Genomic DNA, 24,287 nt, shown 5'->3' on the forward strand with positions numbered 1-24,287 from the left:
TGGTGTATACATACCCAGCTCCCAGCTCCCAGCTCCCTCGCACTCAGTGGAATAATTCTGAGGTATGTGTTCTACAGTGGCTTCATGATTTCTCTGGCAGTTTTAAGCTCCAGGTACCCACAGTGGTACCTGATAACACATCCTTTATTCACTTCCTTTATTTTCCCGTATCACTTCACCATTCCGCTACCTATGTTTTCTGGGATAACCTCCCAAAGAACTACTTGGTTTGTTGTCCCAGAGCCTGCTTTTGGGGAACCTTAATCAAGATACTGCCACTGTCAGTATTCTTTTCTTATGTGCTTTCATCCTATATTTAAGTGATGTCATACTCTATGTTCAAACTACCAGCCAGATAACATCCCAGCTCCAGCAGCCTGGATCCCTACACATTTTAGGGCAAGGCTGAGAATTAGAAGTCATATTTATACTAGAAAGGTATGATTTCATTAACAATATATTTTTCTTTTATTATATATTTATGTCCCTAGGTAAATTGACCTGTTATACTAATATGTTAATGATTCATAAGTCTGTGTCTCCAGGCCAGAGTTCGTTCCCTCTCTCTGTCTCTCTCTCTCGATTTTTGCACATGTATATTGAATGGCCTACTTGTCACTTGGATATACCCACTCCCATCACATTTAGCATAAACAATCTTTAGCTCAACAAATTTCCTTTTAACCCTGTCCTGCCCCCAGGCTTTCCAGTGATGCACCCAATTGCTTAAGTCAGAAACCAGGGAAAAGCCTTGACAACTCTCATTTAACCCGTTATCAAAGAGGCATGTGTTCAACTACAAGTAGTAAACAACTCAATTTACACATCCTATATTAACAGCAGCTTAAGTGCTATTGCCTTATGTTTCTCACATAACATGTAGGTTCCAGGTAGGTGGCTGTGGTGTTGATTCAATAACTTTAAAACGCCTAATAATATTTTTGCAATTCACTTGGCATTGCCCAATGGAATCAAGACGGAGCTGCATCATTTTCTCTTTCAGGAAAACAGAAAAAAGCAGCAGCAGCCATGAGTCCACCAGGAAACAAAGCCTTTCCCTGAAGAACCTCCGAGCAGACTTCTCTGTACGGCTCATTTGTCAGACAAGCCAGATGACTGACCCAGGTGCAGGGGAGACCAGAAAGTGGGGAACAGGATTGCTATGATTGTATTACCCTATCAAGGTCCATTGACTCGAGGTGGGCACATTGGCACCTCAAAAAACCAAGAAGAAAGTGAAAACAGATATTGATTAAGTAATTTGCAACATCTGCAACAAACACCATCCTCCTTCCAATCAAACATCAGGTTAAGGCTACTCTATCCCTTAAATATCCCTAAAATGCATCTCATTTATCACTACCCCTACTTTAACCTAAATTGCTATCATCTATGCTCAGGATCAGAGCATCAGACTCTTCATTGTTTCTCTGCTGTATAATACTGTTTCTTCCTTCCAATTTCTTCTTCAACTTTATCCAGTGTGATCTTTCATGGAGTTAAATCTGAACTTGTTATTCATTTGGCTTAAACCATTTCAGTGGCAAACACCAGGCTATTTCTTTCCTCTGCTCATCTGGTCCCCCCTGCGTAGTACTTGCTTCACCAACCACTCCCACTTACCCACGTGTAGCTAATTCCTAATTATCCTTTAAGGTTTTCTCTCACTCTTCCCATCACATTGCTCATCTCTCAGCTAAGGTAGGTGCAACTTCATGTGTTCTCAAATAGTGTATTTGTATTGTATAATTGTTCTGTTTAATACAATTCTGTATTATCATGGTCTCATATCGTTGTCATCGCTACTGAATAGAGTTTCTTTAAAATTAAAGCTTTTGTTTCATTCACAGCCGGGTCCGTACCACCCAGCACAATACCTGGCACATAAGCATTCTGTTAATGCTTATTGAATAACAGGCTGATTAATTGAAGAAGAATACTTGCATATTGTTGTTAATTGGGTAGACACCTGTAATAAAAGAATGAACAAGAGACAGCATAACAAAATTACGGAGCATGGAATCTGGATCCTTACAGACTATCTCCACAAGGTCAGCTCTGTGACCTTCAACTAGTTAAGTTAATCTCTTTGTGCAAATTTCCTCATATGTAAAATGTAGATAATGATAATACTAAAGAGGCTGTAATAAGAATTTTAAAAGTTAATGCTTATAATTGTAAGTAATGTATAGAGTAATACCTGACACATGATAAATGTTACAAATGTTTTTTAAATAAGTAAATAAGACAGTCATGATTCCTGTCCCCACAGAACTTACAGTAGAGGTCAGTGCTGTCCAATAGAAATATAAGGTGAGCCACATATATAATGTAAAATTTTCTGGTAGCCAGATTAAAAGTGATTAGATTACAGTTTAAATTAATTTTAAGAATTTATTTAAACTAACACATCAAAATATTATCATTTAAACATGTAATCAATTTCTTAAAGTTTTTAATGAGATACTTTGCATTTTTTTATTTTGTATAAGTCTTTGAAATCCAGAGACTGTTTTATACTTACAGCACGTCTCAATTCACATGCTTAATTTTCATCTGTTACTGAAACTGTATTTAGATTGAATGAACTTACAGTTGAAAAAGTAGATACATATCCAAGTTGTTCTAAATATACTTAAAAATTTTTCAATCAATGACCCAATCATTTTAAAATTTAAATTTATTAAAATTAAATAAAATTAGGAGTTAACTTCCTCAGTCACGCTAGTTATTCTTAGTGTTTAACAGCCCCATATTGGACAGCACAGGACCAGAGAAAAATATGAGTAAGCGGACAATTATAGAATGTGATGAAATGCTATGTTAGGGCAAGAATAGAGTGCTCTGGGAGCACATAGTAGGGGTGCTGACATAGCTTGGGCAGACGGAATTTATGAAGGGGATTTTCCTGGAGAATATGCTGTCCTGAGATCTCGAGGATAAGAAGGAGCTAGTAGGTGATAAAGAGGAAAGAGCATCTGACAGGAGAAATGGTGCTGGATGAGGGGAAATGTAGCATTTTCACAGACCTGAGCATATTTCAGAGTGACAAATGTAGAGTGTACATGTGTGTGTAACAAGTGGGAAATGCGTTAGAAGGGAAGACGTGGAAAAGGGAGCAGCTGAGAGGGAGGCTAGACAAGTAAGCAAGGGAGGAAATCATGAGAGGTTGTGTGACACATGTGAAGGGGGCCAGACTGTCCAGAAGGCAAGGAGGAGCCACTGAAGGATTTAAACAGGGTAGTGACATGATCACCATATGCTTATTAAAGGTCATTCTGGCTACAGTATGAAAAAAGTTTAGAAGACAGAAACCAGGCTGGCACCTCATGCCCATCAGGATGGCTACTATCAAAAAACAGAAAATAACAAGTGTTGGTGAGGAGCTGGAAAAGTTGGCACCCTTGTGCTTTGTTGGTAGGAATGTAACTTGGTGCCACCACTATGGGAGAGGTATGGAAGTTCATGAAAAATTAAATTAGAAGCATATACCCCAAAGTATGGAAAGCAGCTCTCGAAGAGCTATTTGTGCACTCGTGTTAATAGCAGCATTATTCACAAAAGGTAAAATATGGAAGCAACCCAAGTTGCTCATCCACTGATGGAAGAGTGGATAAGCAAAATGTGATAGATCTACAGTGGAATATTATTAGGTCTTAAAAAGGAAGGAAATTCTAACACATGCTACAGCATGGATGAAACTTGAGGACATTATGCTCAGTGAAATAAACCAATCACAAAAAGACAAATACTATATGATTCCACTCACAGGAGGCATCTTGAGTAGTCAAAATCATAGAGACAGAATGTAGAATGGTGGTTGCCAGGGGCAGGGTGGGGAGAATACAGAGGTGTTGTTAAATGTGTGTGGAATTTCAGTTTTGCAAGATGAGAAGAGTTCTGGAGATTGATTGTGGTGATGGTTGCACAACAATAGAAATGTACTTAAATGCCAGGGGCAGGGTGCTTCAGATACATGGATTTTCAGTTGGTTGCAATGAACCCAAGGGGAACTGTCTAGCAAGGAGTTGGGAATATAGGTCATAATTTCTGGAGACAGATCTTAGAGCCACTCGCAAATGGAGGATAATGAAAGCTGTAGGAGTGGATGGTGTCCAAGGAGTACGCCCTGCACATTTATGTTGTCTGCCAACACGTTTGGTTTTCTTTTGAGTATTTTGCACTTCCTCACCAACAGTCTGTGTGATTTGAGTAGGGGTCCCTCTCTGGCCCCAAGGATAGAATAGGAGACCCAGATCTAAGTCAAGTAGAAGATCTCATACTCTTGGCCACAGTGATTGGGGTATAGGAGTGGCAGCCTAAGCTAGTAAAATAAGTGAGAACCTAAAAACTTGTACAGGAGCTACTGATAAAGAAGGCCTATTCTGTTTGATCCCATTGGACTAGAACCTGGAAAAATAAGAAACTAGAGCTAGCAGCCATCTTGCTACCATGAGAGTGACAGCCACTGGAGGTCATCACATAGAGCCTGAGAAGAAAACCAACACGTAGATTTGAGGTGAAGAAAAGCTGAGCTCTTTTTATGTCATTTCAGCCATGAATCCAGCCATGGCTGAAATAAGACCTACCCTGGACATTTCAAAATGTGAGCTAAAAAACAATGCCTCTTTTCCCTTAAGCTAGATTGAGTTGAGTTTTCGGTATCTGTGTCATAATGAATACAGGCAGTCCTCGCTTTACATGGTAGTTCAGGACCATAAAAATAACTTTGCAAGCTAAAACCATGCAGTGATCTTAATAATCAATAGGAAGAATTACAATTGGTCTGTGACCTTTAAAATGTTTTAATCAAAACGTTAAAAACTCTATTTGGGGGAATTGAAAAAAATTAGTTTTATAATATTTAGTACATGAAAATTTAAAACATTAGAAATATTGAGAATTTAAGTGTTTTATTTCTTTGTACAAAACTTATCAAAAGGAGTTTAAATAGCCTTTGCCTTCTTATCATATAACTTAAGATACAGAGTGAGGGACTTCCCTGGTGGCGCAGTGGTTAAGAATCCACCTGCCAGTGCAGGGGACACGGGTTCCATCCCTGGTCCTGGAAGATCCCACATGCCACTGAGCAACTAAGCCCGTGTGCCACAACTACTGAGCCTGTTCTCTATAGAGCCCGCGAGCCACAACTACTGAGCCCGCGTGCTGCAACTACTGAAGCCTGCATGCCTACAGTCTGTGCTCCACAACAAGAGAGGCCACCGTAATGAGAAGCCTGTGCACCGCAACGAAGAGTAGCCCCCACTCGCTGCAACTAGAGAAAGCCCACATGCAGCAACGAAGACCCAACGCAGCCAAAAATAAAAATTAATTAATTAATTAATTTTAAAAGAAGATACAGAGTGAGCATCTTTTCTATGCCTTGGCAAATTATCATACTCCTTACTAAGTTTGGATCAGCTTCCAACATTTTGTCTTTTGCACTTTCAGTGCTGTGAAATGTCCCCATGACTTCCTTTAATATGAAGGTTTTTGGGGTTTTTTTTTTTGCCAGTGTCACTTCCTCTGGGACATCATTCTTTTTGTCAACAGCCACTTTCCTCATTTATATTAGTATGTTCCCTTTATGAAATTTCTGTGGCTGCATGTCTAGAGTCTCTGGAACAGTGACAGGCTCAACATTCCCACAATCAGCTATTTCTCTTGTAACTTCATTTGCCTTCAGTTCGAATTCTGCAAAATCATGCCAATTTCTGAAACAATGAAATCAGCCTTTACTGTCAGTAAAAGGTTCTTCTTCAGTCTTCTTGTAATTACTGTTTTTTTCAACGCAGCACCCAAATTTAATGTTTGGCCTAAATGCTAGTTAAACTGATTGGATATTTTCATTACAGTCTTCAATCCAAAGTAGAAGTAAATTCTCTCTTTCCACCATTAGCGGCTTCTTGTTCTGAAGGCAACTTAAACTAAACAATATTGAAGCCACTTTACCTTGTTTTTGATTTATCAGACTTTTTCAGTATTGTTCATTCAGTGGCTCCGTGCAGCCCAGGTCTCATCCTGGCTTTATTCTGCTGTCTCCATTTTCAAATCTAATCACACCCAATTTCACTTCTGCATTATCACTTTTAATTTCTTTGCTGAACTTTCATTTTTTTCTATTATGCATTTTTGTTAAATGTCATACGAGTTTATCACCGAGAGACAAGGAGACAACCCAACTACAGGCTTTGCTCTCTGTGCATGAACTGAATAACTGATGTACAATGGCAATCACCAACAGACTTTGAAAGAAGTGATGTGGTTGGTCACTGATTATGAAGCACGTCTGTTATTTACGTAGGGATTTGTGGAGCTAGCCGTGAAGTTTATATTTTATGCAATTACTCACAGTTAATATACTGTGTAACTGAAATCTGAAGCATGTTATTGGGAGACTGGGTTATTTAACTAAATCGTGGTCAATGACATTGGTGCATGTCAAACTCTTCAAAGCAATGACTTCCTTACTACCCAACAGAGATTGTATAAGGAGGAAACGGAAGAAAGGAAGAAAGCCTAGGAGAGAACCCTGAGAAAAACCAATATTTAATGGATGGCAAAAGAAGAGAAACATGCACAATAACTTATAAAGAGTGGCCAAAGAAGTAGTGGGAAAACCAGAAGCACGTGATATCACACAAGGCAAGAAAAGAGATTGCAATCGCATTTGCCACTTCTTCTTTAAATTGAGATAAAACTTTCATCCCATAAAATTCACCATTTTAAAGTGTACAATTCAGTAGTTTTTAGTATATTCACAAAGTTGTGCAACCATCGTCATTATCTAATTCTTAAATATTCTTATCACGCCAAAAATAAACCCTATACCCATTAGCAATCACTTCCCATTCTCTCCTCTTTCCAACCCCTGGAATCTACTTTATGTCTCTATGGATGTACCTATTCTGGACATTTTATATAAGTGGAATTATACAGCATATGCCCTTTTGCATATGATTTCTATCGTAATACCTTCAAGGTTTTTCCATGTTGTAGCATCTATCAGTACCTATTACTTTTTGTGGTTGAATAATACTCTGTTGTGTGAACATACCATATTTATTCATCCATTCATCAGGTGATGGAAATTTGAGTTGTTTCTACCTTTGGGGTATTATGAGTAATGTTGTGACTAACATTTGTGTAAAAGTTTTTGTGTGAACATATGTTTTCAATTTTCCTGGGGATATACCTAGGAATAGAATTGCTGGGCCATATGATAACTCTAACTTCTTGAGAAACCACCAGACCATTTCCACCATTTTATCTTCCAAGCAAAGTGTGAGGGTTCTTTCAGTTCTTTTTTTAAAAAAAGCTTATATATTCATATTTCTTCTCAGTTTGCTTGTCTAGTTTCTCATTTCATTTCACCAAGCACATTTCCTCCTTGCATCTTTGACTTCCATATCCTACATTTGATAAAGTTACCTTCTAACTAGGCAAATGATAAATTTTCTTCATACTGCAAGTGACTGATGGCTTTCTTATCCCATACTGTATGCAATTAATTTAAACTATGCAGAGCATAAGGTCTCTCACATATCTCATTTGTCCAAGCTGTTTATAACCACCCAAAACATTTCCAAAGTTGATTCAATATGGATCAGAACCCTGATTTTATTTACCTTCCCTTTCTCTTCAATTAAATTTATTTAATCCAATTCAATACTTTTGGGATAAACAATCTTCATAATAATCTTGTGGTAGGTGGTGCAAAGTGAAGCAAATGGCGTTTCACTTTGAAAGAAGTATCTTAGTGTGCTCCACTTCACTGGACCCCCAGAAGCTTCACTGAGGTGTCGGGCTCCTAAATTTTTCTTGGATATACTTCCCATCCTCTGGCATGCATAAATCTCTTCAATGCATCTAGAGTCTGTCACTTCCTACATTCAACATCTATCAGCATGACACCATTGATGTAGTGGACCAGCATGATGTTCTATAGAAGGGTGAGACGATCAAATCCTTGAAGGCTAAATTATTGCATACACCTGAAATAGAATGTGTCAAAGCAAGCTCCTTTGGGTGCTCTCTGCTTATTGTGGTGAAGAAAAAAAGAAGACACTTGTGAGAACAAAGCTGAATGCCAGGTAGCAGGGTTGTGTTGACTTACTCAACTAAAGAGATCATATTGAATAGCACCTGCATTTAAAATCATCACTTGTTTAAATTTACAGTAATCCACTGACATTCTCCAAGACCCAGCGGTCATCTGCACAAACCAAAGAAAGGTTTCGTTGTTGTTGCTGCTGCTGTTTTTTATGGGGATATGACAGGAATCACTACCTGTGTTTGTAAGCATATGAGTTCGTTTGCTGGAAAGAGATCCAGAATGATACAGGCACAAACAAGATGAAAATTTATTTCTCACTAAATGAAAGTCCTGGTATAACCAGACTAGAGCTGGCATAGTGGTACTATCCCTGACCTAACTCCTATCTTGTTCTTACACTGTCACTCAGGTGGTATCTTGGTGCGCATTTCAGCTGGCACAAAGGGGAAAAGGAGAAAGGGGTAGACACATCACTTCATTATAAAGGCAAGATCCAGGAATTGCTCTCATCATTCTCATTCACATCCCATTGGCCCAAACTTAGTCAGATTGTACCTAGGTTCAATATGTATGGCAGGAAAATGTAACCTGTTTTCTGAGTGGCTATTTTCCTAGTTAAAATTTAGAGATATTACTTCTATGAGAGAAAAGGGGAGCACAGCCACTGGGGGACAAGTAGTAGCTGCTGCCACAACACCTTACACATTTCAAACCTGTGATGCTGGACTAATCTCTGCAACTCCCCCAGCGTGCACCTTTACTTTGGATAAGGACAGGAAGCTCAAGATGTTTTGTTGAGCCCTTTGTTGCATAATAACTCTCACTTGGGGCATCAGGGAGACAACATGGACATTCAGTCACCTCTATAAGCAGAAAATGTGGGAACAACCACAGTATGGGTTTGCAGACCCACGGGTACCACTGTAGCAGAATTAGACCCCAAAATTCAATTGTCTTCTCGGTTTAATATGTCCCTATTCTGCTGGGTATATAATTGTGACATCCTGGACTGTGTTACTTTAGAGTCAGGGGCCAATAATTCCTGAAAGATCCAGCTATTTTCCTTTTACAGCTGCACAGTTACCTTGGTAAATAGTCAAAGCTACTCTTGAAGGAGACTGAGAGAAAGATTTATGGGATATGCTTGTGATACCACAAGGTCTTTCTTCAAGGTTGGCTGGCTTCCTCTATATACAAAGAACTGTGGGTTTAGGACAGACTCAAGTTTGGGAATCGGGTGAGCAGCCATGATGACATCATTGTGACTTGTGTTATGCCACCAATGGGTTTTATCACTCATGTGTTATTATCATTTTGCTCTAATTCATTCCTTGGAATCCCCTGAAAGGTTAAGCTACTACCCCAGATTTCTCTTTTAAATCACCCCTACCACCACTCTAACTCTGCTGCTAGAATTTTACATTATGGTAAGAATTCTACTTTGCCTCTGATTCTTATATGATGTTCCATGGCCTGTCACCCTAGAAACCCATGATCACAAACATTGTCAGGAATCCCAGTTCCAAAAGTAACATCCCCCTCCTTCCTTCCCAGCCTGGAAAGAAGATTTTTTTGAAGATGCTGTTGATCCCAAAGCAATGCACACATGTTAGTCATAGGTAGGCATAGTCAGGAGGTGAGCAAGAATGTTGCACATAATGAATTCATTCTTTTTCTGCTTAAAACTTGAGATTGATTTTTCTATATATATCACATCAAGAATTTTTGTGTATTTCAGCTTCATGCTATGTAGATCCTTTTTTTTTTTTTTTTTTTTTTTTGCAGTACGCGGCCCTCTCACTGTTGTGGCCTCTCCCGTTGCGGAGCACAGGCTCCGGACGCGCAGGCTCAGCAGCATGGCTCACGGGCCTAGCCGCTCCGCGGCATGTGGGATCTTCCCGGATCGGGGCATGAACCTGTGTCCCCTGCATCGGCAGGCGGACTCTCAACCACTGCGCCACCAGGGAAGCCCTGTAGATCATTTTTGAATGTACATTTTAGTCAACCTTGGAGCAAACAATGAGAACTCTCCCCAGGGGCTTCAGCAGCAATTTGAATTAAAAATTATTAATAATTATAACAGTATCCATAAATCCAGCCTGATCTAAGGTAATATTCTATCTTGCCTAGACTAGTATGTTCAGGATTTATTTCTATGCATTTGCCCCTTATTTAGGGAAATAATGAGCAAAACCCTTGCAATTATTTACTAGCCTTCTCCTGAGAATGGCATTGCTCTTGCCTCAACGGAGCCCTGCTGGGGTCTGACACCAGTCATAGCTGGAAGCAGTGACAAGTGGGAGGAATGGAGCATGAAGAGAATTTCCATTTGTTGCGAGTTGAGTAGTTCAGGCAAACCTTCAAGTAAACCCAGACCAGCCTCGCTGGATATGGCAGGAGGAGGTGCTATAAGTTGGACATAAGTTGGCCAAGGAGGATCTCAGTGTAGTTTGAGTATTTAGAGTCCTTGGAGCCATCTAAATTCTCCCAAATGTTGCCATTATAATTCTGTTTTGCTCCTTTACAAAAGAGCTCTGCAGGTGGTTTTGGTGGAGTATTGGGAACCTTTAATTGTTCTCAAAAGTTATTATGCATCAGAATCACATGGAGGGCTTCTTAGATTTCCAGGCCCCATTCCCAGTTTTCTGTTTTTATATTTCTAGGATAAGGCCCAAGAATCTCCTTTTCCAACAAGTTCCCAGCTGTTGCTGATGCTGCTGATCCAGGGACCACATTCTGAGCAACCTTGTAATTTAGCAACCTCTGTGTGATATCTGGCTATATCAATTCTGTAGTTATAAGTGATAGGAATTTTTTTAGAGATATCAGAAATTCCTTAGCTTCTTGACTGTGTCTTGTGTGAGTTATGTTCTTTCCTGAAGTTACTCAGTGTAGCTCGTGGCAGACAGCCCACCTTATATTCCTGTGCTCCCATAATGGTCCATTGCAGCAGCCAGTCAGTGTGGTACTTCATTCCAGGTGACCACAGGTGATAGGTTATAATCAACTAATCCATGGCTGGGTGTCATGGATTACTGTCATCTCCTCCTTTAATAGCTTTAACACAATCATAGTTTTAAAAAAATCAACTGATCACTTATTTCCATTTTCTTCAGGTTCTGTTGCCCACAAACCCTTCTGGTACCAATTACCAAACAGGAAGGAGTTCTTAATTACAGACAGTATAATCAACTCTAGCTGGAATCTGTACAAATGGGTTTCGTGATGGGTATAGACAACTCACAGAAATGTTAGGAGGCCTGAAGAAACAGACTCTGGCCTGAGATTCCAGGTGTGATATCAAAAACTATATCATAGAGGTAGGCTATTAAGAAAACTACTGCCTTTCTAGAGTCAGGAAATTGACAAATCAGAAAGTTATCCCCACATCTGCTGGCTTCAGTAGCTTGCACCAGAATTTTTGCCAGCCGAATTTTGCCCCTGTCTTCTGACTCCTCCTTGTAACTTGGTTCCAAATAAAAACCTAATGCATCTGACTAGCAAAACATGTACCACATCTAGGGCATATAGAAAACACTGTAAATTTATTCCTTTGTGGTAATTTCCAGGCTTTTCCCTCTAGAAAAGCTTACAAGAAGGGAATGAGTTGGGTGCTGAGTAAAGCAATCCATAGTATCTGCTACAGGTAGAAAGTGCATTATGATTGTGCATGGCTGCCTAAAACAGTGTAGAATTGAGAGGATCATCTTGCTGAAAAGGAAGGTGCACCCAGAACATGGTGGGCCACAGCGTTTCCCCAAGTATTTGCTATTCTTCATTCTTAATCAAATTGGTAGTCAGGTAATCTGAATAAAAGTGAAAGATTCCACCCCTTTCTGGATGTGTAATTAGGAACAAGTTACTTACCTTCTCTCTTTCCTCGTCTATAGAATGTCAATAATAAAGAAAATAATAATGCATATTCATAGAGCTGTTTTGATGATTAAATGACAGAACTTTTTTATATTATTCAGCACAATCCCTAGCACATAAACATGGGTTTAATGCTTACTAGCAAGTGTAGTTACAGTCTTAAAATTCTTGAAACACTTATAAGTGTAGGATATTGATATCTCACTTGAACAGGTATTTTTTGGTTAATTACAACATCTAAGTCCCTAAGCAACCTGGAGAAAATTGCATTTTTTCATAGCAGTATATCGTTTAGCTATTACTGCATGTCAAACCACCCCAAAATTTAGTGTCAAAGTAACATTTATTATTTCTCATGTCTCTGTGGGTCAGCTGAATGCTTCTGCTGATCTGGGCTAGATTTGTCAGGACTCTCTTTTTTCATGGTCTTTGGTATAGCTCAGATCACAATGCTTCAAAATTAGTAGTTTCTAGGACTCTCCTGTGTACTAATGTTGATGGTTTAGTACAGTGGTTTGTAGATACTCATATAATAAAAAATAAATCAAAGAAGGCACAACTGTCAAAATCCAATTGTTAAAACTCATTTTTAAAATATTTATAAACATAGGTTTATAATCTTCAAATAGAAAAATATTCATGTCACATATCTGGTTATTGTCAGTGAAAAATTCCATTCATTGCATTGAAAAAGAAATAAGATTATTTGTCAGTTCAATTATGAATGTAAAAAAAAACCCAGTAAGTTCCCATAGCCTAGGTATTGTAAATAGACAAAACTTTTTCTAAACTTGTGGTTTATTCACTCAAGAATAGCCAGAGAAGGTATACTTGAATTGAGGGAAGGCAAGCCTTTACTGACCAGTGGATAAGTGGGAAAAAGATTACAAGATGAGACATACACATATGTGTGGGGGAAGGCTAGTGGATAGAGTATATTACTGGGCCTATGTGTGTGCATGTAGAACTAAAGAATACTGGCATTTAATGTACCATATATTCCTGAAGACCACATTCAGTGTGCTTTCTGAAATAGACAGCTTTTACAACATGGTTTCCATAAAACTGACAATGATTTTCTTCATTTTTTTTGCATATCTATTGTAGATTTTTGGTTTGCAGTTACCATGAGGTTTTGATGTAGCAGTCTATATATATAAGAGATTGTTTTAAGTTGCTGGTCTCTTAATTTCCAATGTGTTTCCAGTATCCTGCATTTGTACTCTCCTCTTCTCATGATTGCTGGTTGTGATATCATTTTTGTGTGTGGATGATTTCCTACCTTTACTGGTGAGCTTTCCCATTCATAATTTTCTTGTTTCTAGTTGTGGCCTTTTCTTTTACACCTAGGGAACTTCTTTAGCACTTGCTGTAAAGCTGGTTTGGTGGTGCTGAATTCTCTTAGCTTTTGCTTGCCTGTAGAGCTTTTGATTTCTCCATCAAATCTGAATGAGAGCCTTGCTGGGTAGAGTATTCTTGGTTGTAGGTTTTTCCCTTTCATCATTTTAAATATATCATGCCACTCCCTCCTGGCTTGCAGAGTTTCTGCTAAAAAAATCAGCTGATAACCTTATGGGATTCCCTTGTATGCCATTTGTTGCTTTTCCCTTGTTGCTTTTAATATTTTCTCTTTGTCTTTAATTTTTATCAGTTTGATTAATATGTTTCTTGGCATGTTCCTCCTTGGGTTTTTCCTGTATGGGACTCTCTGTGCTTCCTGGACTTGAGTGAGTATTTCCTTTCCCATGTTAGTTTTTGGCTGTTATCTCTTCAAGTATTTTCTCAGGTCCTTTCTGTCTCTCTTCTCCTTGTGGGACCCCTATAATGCAAATGTTGGTGCATTTAATGTTGTCCCAGAGGTCTCTTAGACTGTCCTATTTCTTTTCATTCTTTTCTGTTTATTCTGTTCTGCAGTAGTGATTTCCACCATTCTGTATTCCAGCTCAAGTATTCATTCTTCTGCCTCATTTAATCTGCTATTGATTCCTTCTAGTGCATTTTTCATTTCAGTTATCGTATTGTTCATCTCTGTTTGTTCTTTAAATCTTCTAGCTCTTTGTTAAGTATTTCTTGTATCTTCTCAGTCTATGCATCCGTTCTTTTTCTGAGATCTTGGGTCATCTTTACTATCATTACTCTGAATTCTTTTTTAGGTAGATTGCCTATCTCCACTTCACATAGTTGTTTTTCTGGGGTTTTATCTTGTTCCTTCATCTGGAAATATTTCTCTGCCATCTCATTTTGTCTAACTTTCTGTGTCTGTGATCTCTGTTTCTCAGGCTGCATGTTTGTAGTTCTTCTTGCTTCTGGTGTCTTCCCCCTGGTGGGTGAGGTTGGTCCAGGGGCTTGTGCAGGCTTTGTGGTGGGAGGGACTGGTGCCTGCCCACTGGTGAGTCTGGGTCTTGTCCTTCTGGTGGGCAAGGCCATGTCAAGCGGTGTGTTTAGAGGCAGCTGTGCACTCAGGATGACTTTAGGCAGCCTCTCTGCTAATGGGTGGGGCTGTGTTCCCACTCTGTTGGTTGTTTGGCCTGAGGTGTCCCAGCATTTGAGCCTGCAGGCTGTCAGGTGGGGCCAGGTCTCAGTGCCAAAATGGTGACCTCTGGGAGAGCTCACACTGTTGGATATTCCCTTGGACCTCCACCACCAGTGTCTTTTCCCCACAGTGAGCCACAGCCAACCCCTGCCTCCCCAGGAAACCCTCCAAGACCCACAGGGAGGTCTGGCTCAGGCTCCTATAGAGTCATTGCTTTGCCCTGGTAGATTGTGAAACCTTGTGCATGTCCTCCAAGAGTGGAGTCTCTCTTTCCTCCAGTCCTGTGGAGCTCCTGCACTCAAGTCCCACTGGCCTTCAAAGCCAAATGCTCTGGGGGCTCCTCCTCCCAATGCCAGATCCCTAGGCTGGGGACCCTGATGTGGGGCTCAGAACTCTCACTCCTGTGGGGGAAGCCCTGTGATATAATTATTTTCCAGTTTGTGGGTCACCTACCCAGTCGATGTGGGATTTTATTATATCGTGAAAGCGCCCCCCCTACCATCTTGTTGTGGCTTCTTTTTTGTCTTTGGATGTAGAATATCTTTTTTTGGCAGATTCCAGTCTTTCCTGTCAATAGTTGTTCAGCAGTCAGTTGTGATTGGTGTTTTTGTGAGAGGAGGTGAGCTCAAATCCTTCTACTCTGCCATGTTGTCTCCTCTCTGACAATGACTTTCTTCAGAGAAGGAAAAGTAAACTTTATTTTTTTGCTTTTAAATTATGCAATTGATGCATCTACTTGTTTATTACCCAGATTTAAATGCATGTATTGTCGACAATTGGAATCTCCCCATGTTTAGAAGCTAAGAAGATCAGCAATAATTTTTTTTTCTTTTCCATTATGGTTTATTACAGGATATTGAATATAGTTCCCTGTGCTATACAAAAGGACTTTGTTGTTTATCCATTCTATAAATAATAGTTTACATCTGCTAGTCCCAAACTTCCAGTCCATCCCTCCCCTGGCAATAATTTAATTATATTAATAAGAGATACCAACCTTTCACTTTGCCCTCTCCCCATCTCCATGTGAAAATACACTCCTTTATAAGTGTTTAGGCAATGAATATGCCAAGGAATAACTGCTGAGTTATAATTAAATATGACAGTTTTTCCAAATGAAAACAAAAATCTTCAATTCTTTATCAAAGGCTAATGTAGGATCATGCTCAATAAGGATTGCTTATTTTGAACTACATATGTCCAGAGCCAAAACAATTTGAACCATTCAAGAAGAACACACTTTAGTGTAATTCTTGAATAGTGAGCTTTTTATAAGAAAGCTTATTTCTGTGATGTGGAATAATTTATCTGCATCATTTCCTCCAACCTGATTGCTTCTCATCAATTAAATTAGTCTACTGCAAAACTTGGATGGATTTAACTTACTAAATTATTGGTTACTATTCTCCCATTCTTATTTCCAGAAAGACTCAGCAATTTATATTACAGTTGTATTTATTAATGTTATTTTTAGAGTAATTGAACTACTAAACATTGAGCTTAAAACAATTCCTTTGAAACAAAATTAAAGTGTGATTTTATAAAACATAATTTGTAAACAAATATTGGTCATATCCTTTTCCTGTACAACATAGTATGAAGACTCAAGCTTTGGAGTCAAGTAGACCTAAGTTTGGCTTCCAGTTCTGCCATTAATTAGCTAGATGACATTGGGCATATTACCTGACCTGCATAAGCCTAATTTCCCTCAACTGTCAAGTGAGAATTATCATAGGTGTTAACTCAGTGCACCTGGAATGTCTTAAGTGCTCAATAAATGTGTGCTATTGTTCTAGTACCTGCTTTGCAAAGTAGACAATACTTTTAGATTGTAGTTATTTTATGGGTTAACAAGTCCTTGTTGATTTAAATTAAATTCCTGTTACTCCTGAGGAAATCAATAACATTGATCCAAGGTTTTAAAGAATCATGTCTTTTTGATGGCCTTTGGGTAATTTGTGTGAAACTAGGCTTTAATTTCAGTCTTTCTAAATATCTTGAACTATGTTCTCTAACTTTGTTCATCTCCTCTGTAACCAGCCTAATCCAAGCACCATCTTCTCTTGTTAGGAAAACTGCAACAGCCTTCCTTTACCCAACTCATCCACTCTGCAATCAGATTCCTATACTGTGGTTAAAACAATCTTCTAAAAGTACAAATCTTACTCATGTCTTGTTCACGCTCCTCCCAACAGCTGAAAGCTCCTCAGTGGGAAGCAGGTTCTGGATCCTGTCTTCCTTCTTGTTACCTCACCTCTTACCATTATCCTCCTTCTTCTTAGTGCTACGCTGGATGTTTTCAGGTTCTTAAACTTTCCACACTTCTCTTGCTCAGGGCTTTTACATATATTCTTCCCACTGCCTGGAAGACTCTCACCCAGGTCAGCCCCCTTCACTGGGTAACACCCTTCTCATTACCTTAGAACTCCACTTCCTTGGGAGTCCTCCCACCTCAGTCTTTGCCAGGTTCCTTTGTCCTCAGCTTTTACGGATTGGTGGGGTTTGTTTTCCTTTCCTGTACTTATCTCAAGTCAGATGGGTGTATAGTCACTTGTGAGTGAATCTTATTAAAGTCTCTCTCTTTCACTAGATAGAAAGTTTTGAGAAAGCAGAGACCGATGTCTGTTTCTATTTACCCCTGTATGACTGGTACTAGCAGCACAGTGCCCGGCACACAGTAGCCCTCAATATAGATTTGATGGATACCTTTATTACTCAGTGAAGCAGGCAGTTTCTGAAAGGAAGGGAATGAGGAGACAAGCTCTCCAATAGCAAACAGAAGCAACTTTAGAGCCTTTGCTTATGCCCGGCCCTGGCTCTCTACTTAGCCTCTACACCCCAGCATTGTGGACCAATGTGAAAAGTATAGGATTGTTTTCCCATCAGAGATGATGAATCTTGTCCATGTCAAGCCATATGAAGTGGGATTCAGGAGTGAATTCAAAGGAGAAAAAAGGTATATTTGACTTAATAGAGGGCTGCTTTAAATTATATCTGCTCTCCTGAATTTTTTCTTTGTTCCTTAAAAAAAGTTATTCACATCTAAGATAAATGAAGATCACAAAATGCAGACCTTTTCTTTCACCAACAAAGCATCAAAAGGTTCAGTAAATGATGGTTAGAGAGAGCGTCTCCCAAGAGGCTGCACCCTCCTCAGCCCCGGCCACATATGCTGCTGCCTCAGGACCCGTCATGATGGTAGGCAGAGAGACTGCAACCTGCAAAGCACAGCTGCAGCAGAGCACGTTGCCCCAGCCTCCATCCAGAATACACCACCCTTAGCCTTTATTCATCTCTGAATGCCAGCATTAAGCACTCATTCCTTTTTCTTTGTGCCCCGTGACTTTGCAAGCCCTCCAGGTAGGGACATCAGATTAATCATTTCTCTCTTAAGTTCTTAAGAAGCATGAACTTATGGATATTTTTCAGCAGTAGGCATGGACCAGGAAAGAGAATAAATGTGCCAAGAACACCTGAGGGGACTTGGAAAGGTATCACCAATGGCAAGAAAACAAGGGAATGTAAAGGGTTGGTGGGGAGCACAGAAGACACCTGGGTCTAATTTATAATCTTGGCAATATTGACTGTAATCTGCCTCATCAAATTAAACAGTTTTCAAGGAACAGAAAAGAAGTTGTGTAGAAGCTCATATAGTTACCAATGGGGAGTGGAGAATTTGTCTCATATCAGGCAACTGTGGGTGTCTGACCTCACAGCTTCTTACCATATGCTAGGATTGCAGGGGTGGCCAATTCCCTTCGAGAAGGCTCTTGGCATTCATACCTGTCCCCCTGATGCTTTTCTGGTCCCTCTTTTTCTTCCTGAACTAGCTTGCCTGCCTAGGGAGAAGATGAGTCAATGAGGATGAGTGATGAAAGAGTCTCAGACTATCAGGCCATCTCACAAAGGAGCAAACACCTCACAGGAGGAAAATAGACTGAGGTATTTATCCATAACCTGGGAAGTTGTTTTTAAAATCTGGTCCCATCATGAGTAGATCCGCTGTTACAACATCATTGTCTGCAAAACGTCTAGAGTTTAGGCACATTTGTGTTTAACTATTTATTTGTTTATTTATTATTAGAGCCTAACCTCATAATCAGATTGTCCTATTTGGGCCCCAAAAGTGGCTTGTCACTGAGTGAAAGTAATTTCCCATGGCAGGTGCTCCCAGCAGGTGGCTGCTCATGGTACCTGCATCAGAAAGGTAGATTTAGTTAGAGATTTTATTTTAATATGAAATCCGTATTGCAGCCTGAGCCTCTACTGGGTGATGTGCCAAAATTCATGTCTGCAGCATGATTTATTATGTGAAAATACCACAGAACTAATCAGTGGAGTTACTAATTAATACAAATCTGCATTTTTTGCATAAGCAATTAGTGCAAGGAGAGAGCAGTGAAAGAGGAAGTTCAACTCCTTTAATCTCAGTGCCTACTCAAGCGGAAAGGCCCACCAGGGCCAAACTCTGAGATCTACATTTGGAATTTTCCCCCTTTGATTAGTTAAAGACAGAAAAGGTCAAATTATAGATATATAATTCATGTGAAAATGTATTTGTTAAAGAGGAAAGAAAACATTTTATTTTAAAAGGATGAGCCTCTAGGGGTAAATTTTTGAATTAAAAATAATTATATTTTCCATTTCAGCAAAGTCTGAATAATATTTAATAAGGATTCCTATTGCTGATAATATTTGAAAATTACATCAATAATTGGGGGAGGTGTATAGTGTATATTTCTAAGATGTTTAAATTACCAAGGGTGCTTGCTCTTCTCTGTGGGACTTTTTCCGGTATTTTGGATGTCATGTGTGGTAATGCAATATTCTAAATCTGGTATGATTTAGATAATTCTGTGGCTCACCAAATCTGAGCAAATAGTGCCATTTAACTTTGGTTGGCTTATTTTCCCATTAATGTAATAGAAATTGTTTATAATATGAAACAACTGGAGAGTTGACAGGATGATGGCGATGGAAAGAGACTTCTATTACCAATAAAATGTATGCTCAATAAAACAAAAGCAAAATCACTTTTACATATTTTATTTTCTGTGGACAACAAATAAGAGTTCATTTTGGTTTTGATGCTGTGTGCTAAATAAGTGCAAATATTAGAACAATGACTATCTTTCTGAAAGTTATTCAATATATGATTTCTTTGTTTCAGACCCGCTAGCTCAAATTATAATTCAAGCTTTCCCCCACCCCTAAACCTGGATATCTAGTTTTCCAGGAAACCTATTCTGAAAAGAAGGTGGCTAATTAAATGCAGATTAACAGGGCTCTTTGATTAAAAGTTCGGGATGTGGTAGTCAGTGGTGTTGTGAAAGAAGGCGAACAGGAGAAACGGAAAGGCACTGCAAGGGGAGTCGTTTTGCTGAACCTTAATACTGCAAATTCCAGGGCCAAGGCAGTAGGAATTGTCCACGGTGCTGATACCTTGAGGAAGCCATTTCTCCTGCAAGCGGCCTGGGGCTCTAAACCTGGAACTTGCCCGATCTTCTCCCCCAACCCACTGCAGCAGCCATTGTTCAGGAGAAGCTCAAGTGCCGTCGGTGTGTCTCTGCTCTCCACACAAGCAGCAACAACAGCTACCGGGGATTTTTGTTGGCCTGTTGATTTTTGTTAAGGCAAATGTTGGCAAACACCGGGCGTTTGTCAGTTACCACGCGCGCGCTGCCGTCCCCTTCAGACCGCATGCTGTTTCTCAAGCCAACTGAAACAGGTGTGAGCCCTCTGTTTACCCTCCTCACCTGAGAGCAGGAACTCCCACAAACACATACTCACTCATGCACACTCACACCCCACACACCTACGCTCACATAAATTACACACACATCCACACTCACTGACACAAATTATACATTCACGTACTAACAGTCACACGCGTTCATAGAGCTCATACATTCATACACAGTCTTTCATACATGTGTATACTCACAGATTCACACACACTTGTACACTTAAGCACAGTCACACACATAGCTCATATCCAAGCTATGAGGCCTTGAACAATCGTGTCAGTGACCCGCGCCTGCCAATGCTTGGAGCTGCGTTGATTTTGCGTTGTTGTTATGAGTGTTGGATGGGATAGTTTAAGGAAAGCCCCTCATTTCTGACCCGGAATCAAAGATGAAGTCCCTCGAGGTCTGTAGGCGCCGTGAGGGGAGCCACCCACTCCCCGGAGGGATTAGGAGCTCGTAAATAATAAATAAAAGAGCCCAGGCAGTCCGAGTTGGGGAAACCCGGTGCTAAATCACTCCCCAAATCACAGCCGCGTCGTGCTCCATCCAATAGCTCTAAGCGATTTGTGGGGTTGGGGGTTGGAATCAATTTTTTTCCGTTCTCGCAGGTGCAATATGAATCAATTATCTTAATTAAGATTATGCCGCAAGCCCAGGAGATTTGGGGAGGACGGGTTTTGCGCTCGGGGCGACGGCGAGGCATTTTAATAGCTTGTCTCTTGCTCCCGGCTCTCCCCCGCCGCCCGCCTGTCGAGTCCGGGCAGCTCCAGCCTCTGGCCAGGATCCGGGCGCCCAGTGGCCTCCCTGGAGGCGTGGGCGCAAACTCCGCGCTGAGCCCGCGGTCTGGGCAGAACCCGCAACCTCCCCCTCCGGCCTCCCACGGGCTTCTGAACTACCCGGCCTATGAGGAACGTGTGGCTTCCAGTCCTCCTCCCGCGGACCCAGCACGCTACGGCCTGGCTCGCCCCTCAGCCCCCACCACCTCCCGCCCCTCGAACATGCCCAGGCCGGGATACCCCTCTCCCGGGAGGGGTGGAGAGAGGACGCGGGCGCCGCTCGAGGTCGGTGGGGCCGCCCTGGCCATACTTAATTCTTTCACTGAACGCAGACCTCCCTTTGCAAGAGCGAGCATCTGTTTCCCCGAGAAACAGGTCACCGCCGGGGACGCCGGCCCGGCCCCAGCTCTTTATCTTAGCCCTGTGAATGCGTCGCACCACCCACCCTCCCCCGCCAGCTACACGCTTCCCACCCCCTAAGTCCCGGCCTCACGCCTCCCTCCCCCCGTCTTCTCCCCGCCACCGGCGATGCCACACGCCTCTTCCCCTCCCCCCCCTCCCCGCGCAGGCCACACTCCCCTCTCCCCACCCCGGGCCACTCGCCTCCTGCCGACCCCCTTCCCGCCGGCGCTCTGGCAGCCGCTGTAACGGCCGGGACCGCCCGGCCTGCGCCGCGCGCTCGAAGCGGGGACCCGGGGGGCGACAGATTTGGGGCATTGCTCGAGGGCAGTGAGTCATGAAAGCGGCTTTTGTTGCCCGCGCGTGCGGTTCGCGTGCCGCGCAGCAGCCTGCGGCGCCCAGTGGGGACCGGAGCTGGAGAAGGTGTACCGCTAAAGGGCGGTGGGGACAGAGGGAGAGGGAGAGAATTTAGGGAATCGGGAGGGGGAAAGTGTGCAACCGTCGAAACAAAGTCCAGAGAAGGAGAAGAAAATAAGGCGGCCGGGTGGTGCCGTGGCGACCATCCGCGGTACTGAGCCCCGCCGTGCCGGCAGTCCATCCACTCCTGGCGTTTCAGCTGCCACCGTCCTCTGGCCCCAATTCCTCGCCCCCTTCCCCTCCCAACAAAAAGCATCTCAATCCAGGCCTAATCTGGACTCTTCCCTTCCAGGTCTGACTACCGGGCTGCAGCCTCCCGGGAGGCCCGCGGGCAGTCTCAGCCACGAAGGCGCTGGAGGTAGACACTGCCGGCGCGCAGGCGGGTCGCCACCTGAGCGCTGAGGGCCCGGAAGCTCACTGAGAGCCAGGGTGAGACCGAACCTCGCTAGGTCTCTGGAACAACCCGGAGTGGTCTTTTCTTTGTACAGATGATCCCCAGGCCTGGGCCAACGATGAGCAGAGGGATTCGGGTGAATTTATCAGGAGGAGAAGGCGGGAACGAGTGTAGTAATTCCCGCACTATGCGCATTAGAATCTCGGCTGGCGAACCCCCCGCGTTTCCTTTCCTTCCCCGCCCAGGAACATCTGGCTCCACCAAGAATCTCCTGTATTCCACAGGGTGTCGCAAACTGGGGAAGTTTGCGCTTCCGGGGGTGGGGGGGAATCCCCTAGGCCACCCCAGGCCTTCGGGGCAGCTGGAACCCTCTTCCACCCGGCCCCCAACATCTCCTCTGAAGCTCCCCTAAGACTGAGAAATGAGAGCCAGGGCACAAGTTCTACGTCCCCGTGGGCACGGTGGGCTAGGCCGTAGGGGCAGCTGCCGGAAGAGTGGCGGCACTTGGTCCACGCGCCGCGTGTCCTGGGACTTCCGAGTTGTGGACCGGCCTCTGCAGGCTGTTACTCTGATGCCCCTCGAGTTTTAACCCTTCATTTAAGATATATACTGTACAGGGGTAAATACTGAGACTAGGCTCTTGGGTGAACTCTTTGATCCTCTTCTGTGATGTTTGTACACCGACGAGTGAACTCAAAAACCGAAACTCTGTACAGTTCTGCCCTGGAAACTCAGCACGGTTCATGCCACACTTTGGGCAACGGGTCGGGTCTCACACCCCTTTATTCCTCTTCCAGATTTGCACTGGACCGGGAAGCCTGCATCGCAGCCTTCTAGACACCAGCTATCACGTTAGGACTCTCTTCCCCTCCGGTTCCGTATCCCCCCTCCGGTTCCCAGATGCACCGCTCACCCCTGACACTGTTTTCAAACTCAAGGGGCTTTTAGAGCAATTCTAGTTGTTCAACGCTTTCATTGTAAGGGGACACGGGTCTGGGAGGGGATAAGGGGTTAGTTAATGGAGGATTAGAGGCGAATCTGGTGGAGAAAAGGGGGCAGGGAAGCAATAGAGCCAACTTTAAAAAGTGTTATCATTCTGGAACATGCCTTGGTGGGAACGAGTGAATGATCACCATTTAAATACAAATATGGCTCCTTCAGAGTTAGTCAGGAAGCTCTGTGGTTTTTGCTTGACCTGCAAGGTGGAGGTCACATCAGAGTCTTTGAGGTCTGGAGAAGTTGTGGCCATCAGCCCTTCCCAGAGTTGTGCTAATGACCTTTCTAGGAAGAGGAGTGAAGAAGACCCCTTTAGCACAGGCCCTTTGCACCCTCCCTTTAAGACTTGTCTCAACCAAGTTTCCATTTACAGGTCTGAAAGTGGGAACTAAGGGGGGCAAGGCAGCCTGTGTTAGGGAACCAGGGTAAGGGCACGCTTTACATCGATCCAATGGCCTTGGTTAAAAGGCAGAATCCGAGCTTCAGAGAAGTCCTCTAGGTTTCATGCAAGAGAGCTCCGGAGGCCAAAGAAGCCAAGGACTAGCGCGCTCTGAGGACAAGGACCACAGGCCAGAGGGGTACGGACATAGTGAGGAGTCTCCAGGGATATGGGTAGCTGAGGGTCAGGATACGCCGGGTTCCACGTAACGGTGAAGTAGAATGACAGGTACGAAATTTTCTACACTGTTGGGGCCGGGCGTGGGGGATCCAGTTAAAGAGGTTAGGAACTACTTTCACGCTTGCGTTTACAGATGAAGCCGTCTTTTTACGTATAATAAATAGTGTATGTTAGCTTAAGGGGCTGATGGAGATTGGGAGAAGCCACCCTTTGGCGCCAATGAGCAAAGTGTCTACCAAGGGGGAGAAACCAAGGGATGGATACCGCAGAGAGGGCAGGGAGTGCCCGGGAAGCCAGTGCCTGGGCGAGGAATCCAAAGAAGTCTCTCGCTTCTGCCTCTTTCACCTGTGCCCTACTTACCGCGCTAGCGCCGGTCACTAAGTCTGATCTAAACCCAGTCAGTGTTAGCTTTCCCGCTCCCTTCTCTCAAACTCCTTCCCCTTTCCCCCTTCCCCCCCGCGCCCCTTCTCCCCTTGT

General features: G+C 42.5%; 1 protein-coding gene across 1 annotated transcript in view; it reads left to right on the forward strand.

Annotated features, from left to right (window-relative positions):
- Positions 1-21,445, forward strand: part of LOC149748554 (uncharacterized) — a 230,834-nt gene extending 209,389 nt beyond the window's left edge. Inside the window, exon 8 of the transcript XR_016394101.1 lies at positions 1,004-21,445. The gene's annotated coding sequence lies outside the window, so the exon portion shown is untranslated. The remainder of the gene's footprint in view (positions 1-1,003) is intronic.
- The last annotated feature ends 2,842 nt before the right edge of the window (positions 21,446-24,287 follow it).

This window comes from Delphinapterus leucas, chromosome 8 (assembly GCF_059928025.1).
Source record: "Delphinapterus leucas isolate spDelLeu-1000000601 "Yukka" chromosome 8, BTC_Dleu_Yukka2, whole genome shotgun sequence".
Taxonomy (NCBI): domain Eukaryota; kingdom Metazoa; phylum Chordata; class Mammalia; order Artiodactyla; family Monodontidae; genus Delphinapterus; species Delphinapterus leucas.